Source organism: Kogia breviceps, chromosome 9 (genome assembly GCF_026419965.1).
Source record: "Kogia breviceps isolate mKogBre1 chromosome 9, mKogBre1 haplotype 1, whole genome shotgun sequence".
NCBI classification, from domain to species: domain Eukaryota; kingdom Metazoa; phylum Chordata; class Mammalia; order Artiodactyla; family Physeteridae; genus Kogia; species Kogia breviceps.
Genome location: NC_081318.1, coordinates 109228901 through 109235132, shown reverse-complemented (window position 1 = coordinate 109235132; position 6232 = coordinate 109228901). Strand labels below are relative to the sequence as shown.

Sequence of the window (6232 nt, the reverse complement as noted above, 5' to 3'; positions counted from 1 at the left end):
TTCATTTCAGTTGTTGTATTGTTCATCTGTTTGTTTGTTCTTTAACTCTTCTAGGTCTTTGTTAAACATTTCTTGCATCTTCTCGATCTGTGCCTCCATTCTTTTTCCGAGGTCCTAGATCATCTTCACTATCATTATTCTGAATTCTTTTTCTGGAAGGTTACCTATCACCACTTCATTTAGTTGTTTTTCTGGGATTTTGTTTGTTTGTTTGTTTTGTTTTGTTTTATTTTTATTTTTTTAACATCTTTATTGGAGTATAACTGTATTACAATAGTGTGTTAGTTTTTCCTTTACAACAAAGTGAATCAGTTATACATTTTCTGGGGTTTTATCTTGTTCCTTCATCTGGTACATAGTCCTCCTCTGCCTTTTCATTTTGCCTCTCTTTCTGTGAATGTGGTTTTCTTTCCACAGGCTGCAGAATTGTGATTCTTCTTGCTTCTGCTGTCTGCCCTCTGGTGGATGAGGCTATCTAAGAGGCTTGTGCAAGCTTCCTGATGGGAGGGACTGGTGGTGGGTAGAGCTGGGTGTTGCTCTAGTAGGCAGAGCTCAGTAAAACTTTAATCTGCTTGTCTGCTGGTGGGTAAGGCTGGGTTCCCTCCCTGTTGGTTGTTTGGCCTGAGGTGACCCAGCACTGGAGACTATGCAGCTCTTTGGTTGGGGTAATGGCGGACTCTGCAAGGACTCACGCCAAGGAGTACTTCCTAGAACTTCTGCTGCCAGTGTCCTTGTCCTCACGGTGAGACACAGCCACCCCCACCCCCCACCTCTGCAGAAAACCCTCCAACACTGGCAGGTAGGTCTGGTTCAGTCTCCTATGGGGTCACTGCTCCTTCCCCCGGGTACTGATGTGCACATTACTTTGTGTGTGCCCTCCAAGATTGCAGTCTCTGTTTCCCCCAGACCTGTCAAAGTCCTGCAATCAAATCCCGCTAGGCTTCAAAGTCTGATTCTCTAGGAATTCCTCCTCCCATTGCCAGACCCCCAGGTTGGGAAGCCTGACCTGGGGCTCAGATGCTTCACACCAGTGGGTGGACTTCTGTGGTATAAGTGTTCTCCAGTCTGTGAGTCACCCACCCAGTGGTTATGGGATTTGATTTCATTGTGATTGTGCCCCTCCTACCATCTCATTGAGGCTTCTCCTTTGTCTTTTGATGTGGGGTGTCTTTTTTGGTGAGTTCCAGTGTCTTCCTGTTGATGATTGTTCAGCTGGACATTGATCAATGACATCGATCATTGTTCAGATGATTGTTTAGTTGTGATTCTGGTGCCCTCGCAAGAGGAAGTGAGCTCACATCTATCTACTCCTGGGTTATCTTTTTATCTCTTTTGTTTGTTCTTTTGTGTGTGTGTGTGTGTGTGTGTGTGTGTGTGTGTGTGTGTGTGTTACATGGGCCTCTTGCTGTTGCGGCCTCTCCTGTTGCGGAGCACAGGCTCTGGACGTGCAGGCTCAGCGGCCATGGCTCACAGGCCCAGCCGCTCCATGGCATGTGGGATCCTCCCAGACTGGGGCACGAACCCATGTCCCCTGCATTGGCAGGCGGACTCTCAACCACTGCGCCACCAGGGAAGCCCCTGTTTGTTCTTTTTTATATCATTAAATTCTCAATATTGGGCTCCATCTTTAAACCTGTTTGTTCTTTACCCACCTTCACTCCCTTCGTGATTCTACTCCAGGTCTTGCCCCTAATACCATCTATGCACTATGACCTTACTGCACATTTCTGGTCTTCCCCCCAAAACTTGACCCACCCACTATCTTCTCCATTACAGGCAATGGCCACTCTAGCCCTCCAGTTGCTCCAGCCAAACTTCAGAGTTACTTTCCACTCCTCTTTCTCTTTTTTTAAATACTCTCTATTCTGCTCCGTTGATCTATGTCTCTGTTTTTGTGCCATACCATACTGTAATTAACATTACTATAGCTTTGTAGTACAGTCTGAAGTCAGGAAGTGTAATTCCTCCAGCTCTTCTTCTTTCTCAAGATTGTTTTGGCTATTCAGGGTCTTTTGTCTTTCCATACATATTGTAAACTTGTTTCTTCTAGTTCTGTGAAAAATGTCATTGGTATTTTGACAGGGATTGCATTGAATTTGTAGATCACCTTGGATAGTATGGTCATTTTAACAATTTGATTCTTCCAATCCGATAACACAGTATATCTTTTCATCTGTTTGTGTCATCTTCAGTTTCTTTCTTCAGCATCTTATACTTTTCAGAGTAAGCTCTTTTGCCTCCTTAGGTGAGTTTATTCCTAGGTATTTTACTCTGTTAGATGCAATGGTAAATGGGATTGTTTCCTTAATTTCTCTTTCTGATATTTTGTCTTTATTATATAGAAATGCAACAGTTTTCTGTACATTAATTTTGTATCCTGCAACTTTATTGAATTCACTGATTACCTCTAGTAATTTTCTGGTAGCCTCTTTAGGATTTTCTGTGTATAGTATCATGTCATCTGCAAACAATGCCAGTTCTACTTCTTCCTTTCCAATTTGAATTTCTTTTATTTTTTTTCTTCTCTGATTGCTGTGACTAGGACTTCCAAAACTATGTTGAATAAAAGTGGCAAGAGTGGGCATCCTTGTCTTGTTCCTGATCTTAGAAGAAGTGCTTTCAGCTTTTCACCATTGAGTATGATGTTAGCTGTGGATTTTTCATATATGGCCTTTATTATGCTGATATATGTTCCCTCTATGCCCACTTTCTGGAGAATTTTTATCATAAATGGATGGTGAATTTTAGAAAAGTTTTTCTGCATCTCCTGAGATGATCATATGGTTTTTTTGTTTGTTTGTTGTTGTGTTGTATCACATTGACTGATTTGTGGATATTGAAAACTCCTCATCCATAGGATAAATTCCACTAGATCATGGTGTATGATCCTTTTAATATATTGTTGGATTCAGTTTGCTAGTATTTTGTTGAGGATTTTGGCATCTATGTTCATCAGTGATATTGGTCAGTAATTTTCTTTTTTTTTTTTTTTTGATATCTTTGTCTGGTTTTGGTAACAGGGTGATGGTGGCCTCATAGAATGTCTGGAAGTGTTCTTTCTGCAATTTTTTGAAGTAATTGCAGAAGGATAGGCATTAACTCTTCTCTAAATGTTTGATCGAATTCACCTGTGAAGTCATCTGTTCCTGGACTTTTGTTTGTTGGGAGTGTTAAAATTACTGACTCAATTTCATTACTGGTAATTGATCTGTTCATATTTTCTACTTCTTCCTGGTTCAGTTCTGGGAGATTGTACCTTTCTAAGAATGTGTCCATTTCTTCTAGGTTGTCCAGTTTATTGGTGTATAGTTGTTCTTAGTAGTCTCTTATGATACTTTGTATTTCTGTGGTTTCAGTTGTAACTTTTCCTTTTTCACTTCTGATCTATTGGTTTGGGCCCTCTCCCTTTTTTTCTTGATGAATCTGGCTAAAGGTTTATCAATTTGGTTTATCTTTTCAAAGAACCAGCTTTTAGTCTCATTGAACTTTTCTATTTTTTTGTCCCTATTTCATTTATTTTTTATTTATTATTTCTTTCCTACTACTAACTTTGGGTTTTGTTTGTTCTTCTTTCTCTAGTTGCTTTAGGTGTAAGGTTAGGTTGTTTATTTGAGATCTTTCTTGTTTCCCAAGGTAAGCTTGTATTGCTATAAACTTCCCTCGTAGAACTGCTTTTGCTGCAACCCATAGGTTTTGAGTTGTCGTGTTTTTGTTTTCATTTGTATCTAGGTATTTTTTAATTTCTTCTTTGATTTCTTCAGTGATCCACTGGTTGTTTAGTAGCATATTGTTTAGCCTCCACATGTCTGTGGGGTTTTGCAGCTTTTTTTCTTGTAGATATTTAGACTTATAGCATTGTGGTCGGAAAAGATGCTTGATATAATTTCAGTTTCTTAAATTTACTGAGGCTTCTTTTTTGGCCTAGTATGTAATCTATCCTGGAGAACATTCCATGTGTACTTGAAAAGAATGTGTATTCTACTGCTTTTGGATGGAATGCTCTCTCTATATATATGAATTAAGTCCACTTAATGTTTTATGCCTGTGTTTCCTTATTGATTTTTTGTCTGGATGATGTATCCATTGATCTAAGTGTGGTGTTAAAGTCTTGTAATATTAAAAATAATAATAAAGTCCTGTACTATTATTGTGTTATTGTCAATTTCTCTTTTTATGTCTGTTAATATGTGCCTTATATATTGAGGTTCTCTTATGTTTAGTGCATATATATTTCTAATTGTTATAACTTCTTCTTGGATTGATCCCTTGATCATTATGTAGTGTCCTTCTTTGTCTCTTGTAAGAGTCTTTATTTTAAAGTCTATTTTGTCTGCTGTAAGTATTGCTACCCTGGCTTTCTTTTGATTTCCATTTGTATGGGATACCTTTTTTCCATCCCCTCACCTTCAGTCTCTATGTGTCTCTAATCTGATGTTAATCTCTTGTAGGCAACTTATACACAGTTTTATTTTTTTATCCATTCAACCACTCTTTGTCTTTTAGTTAGAGTATTTAGTCCATCTAAATTTTAAGTAATTATCAATATGTATGTTCTTATTGCCATTTTGTTAATTGTACTGGATTTGTGCCTGTAGGTCTTTTTTCCCCCTTTCTTCTTCTTTTGTTCTTTTCTCTCCCGATCTGATGACTATCTTAGTGTTATGTTTGGATTCCTTCTTCTTTTCTGTATGTATATTTATTGTAGATTTTTGGTGTGCAGTTACCATGAGATTTTTGTATAGAAGTCTATATATATACATGTATACATATATAGATAGACTCTCTCTCCCCCATCTCTCTCTTCCTCTCTTTCTCTCTCTCTCTCTATATATATATATGATATATATCATATATATGATATTAATATATATATGAGATTGTTTTAAGTTGTTGATCTCTTAATTTCAAAGGCACTTTTAAATCCCTGCATTTGTACTTTCCTCCCCTCATGATTACTGTTTTTTTTTCTTTTTTATGATTACTGTTTTTGATATCATATTTTACATCTAATTGTTTTGTGTATCCCTTAACTGCTCATTGTGGATATAAATGATTTTACTACTTTTGTCCTTTAACCTCCCTACTAGCTTTGTGTGTGGATGATTTCCTGCCTTTACTGTATGTTTTCCTTTACCAGTGAGCTTTTTTATTTTGTAATTTTCTTATTTCTAGCTGTGTTTTTTTTCTTTTTCACCTCGAGAAGTTAACATTTGTTGTAAAGCTGGTTTGGTGATACTGAACACTTTTAGCTTTTGCTTGTCTATAAAGCTTTTGATTTCTCCATCAAATCTGAAAGAGAATATACTAAACTAACCTGACAAGGGAGATACCATGATCATGAAGGTGGTTTTCCCAGGGCAAGGCTTATCCATTGCACTCCGGATGTGCTGACCCCTGCAATTTCCCCAAATGTGGGAAACTTGACTGCATAATTTGTGGTAGTGGGGGACTGCATTCACACTCTCCCCTGGTTAAAAAAAAATCTGAAACAGAGCCTTGATGGGTACAGTAGTCTTGGTTGTAAGTTTTTCTCTTTCATCACTTTGAATAAATTGTTCCATTCCCTTTCCAGCCTGCAGGCTTTCTCCTGAAAAATCAGCTGATGGCTTAATGGGAGTTCCCTTGTATGTTACTGTCTGCTTTTCCCTTGCTGCTTTTAATATTTTCTCTTTACCTTTAGTTTTTGTCATTTTCATTGCACTGAGTCTTGGTGTCTTCCCCTTTGGGTTCAACCTGTATGGGACTCTCTACACTTCACAGACTTGGGTGACTGTATCCTTTCTCAGGCTAGGGAAGTTTTCAGCTTTTATGTCTTCAAATATTTTATCAGGCCCTTTCTCTCTCTCTCGTCCTTCTCAGACCTCCATAATGAGTATATTACTGTGCTTTAAGTTGTCCCAGAGGTCTCTTAAACCGTCCTCATTTCTTTTCTTTTTTCTATTCAGCAGCAGTGATTTCCACTACTCTGTCTTCCAGCTCACTGATTTGTTACTCTGTATCATTTAGTCTAGTATTGATTCCTTCTAGTGTAGTTTTCATTTCAGTTATTGTATTCTTCATCTCTGTTTGGTTGTTCTTTATATTTTCTAACTCTTTGTTACAAACTTCTAGCTTCTTGCTCTGTGCATCCATTCTCCTCCCGAGTTCTTTGATCATCTTTACAATCATTAATCTGAACTCTTTCTCAGGTAGATTGCCTATCTTCACTTCATTTAGTTATTCTTCTGGGGTT

At 37.9% G+C, this 6232-nt stretch overlaps 1 non-coding gene across 1 annotated transcript; it reads left to right on the top strand.

Annotated features, from left to right (window-relative positions):
• The first annotated feature begins 5306 nt into the window (after positions 1 to 5306).
• On the top strand, positions 5307 to 5470 carry LOC131763115 (U1 spliceosomal RNA). The gene has a single exon (XR_009337516.1). It is a non-coding gene; the product is annotated as a U1 spliceosomal RNA (small nuclear RNA).
• Positions 5471 to 6232: the final 762 nt, after the last annotated feature.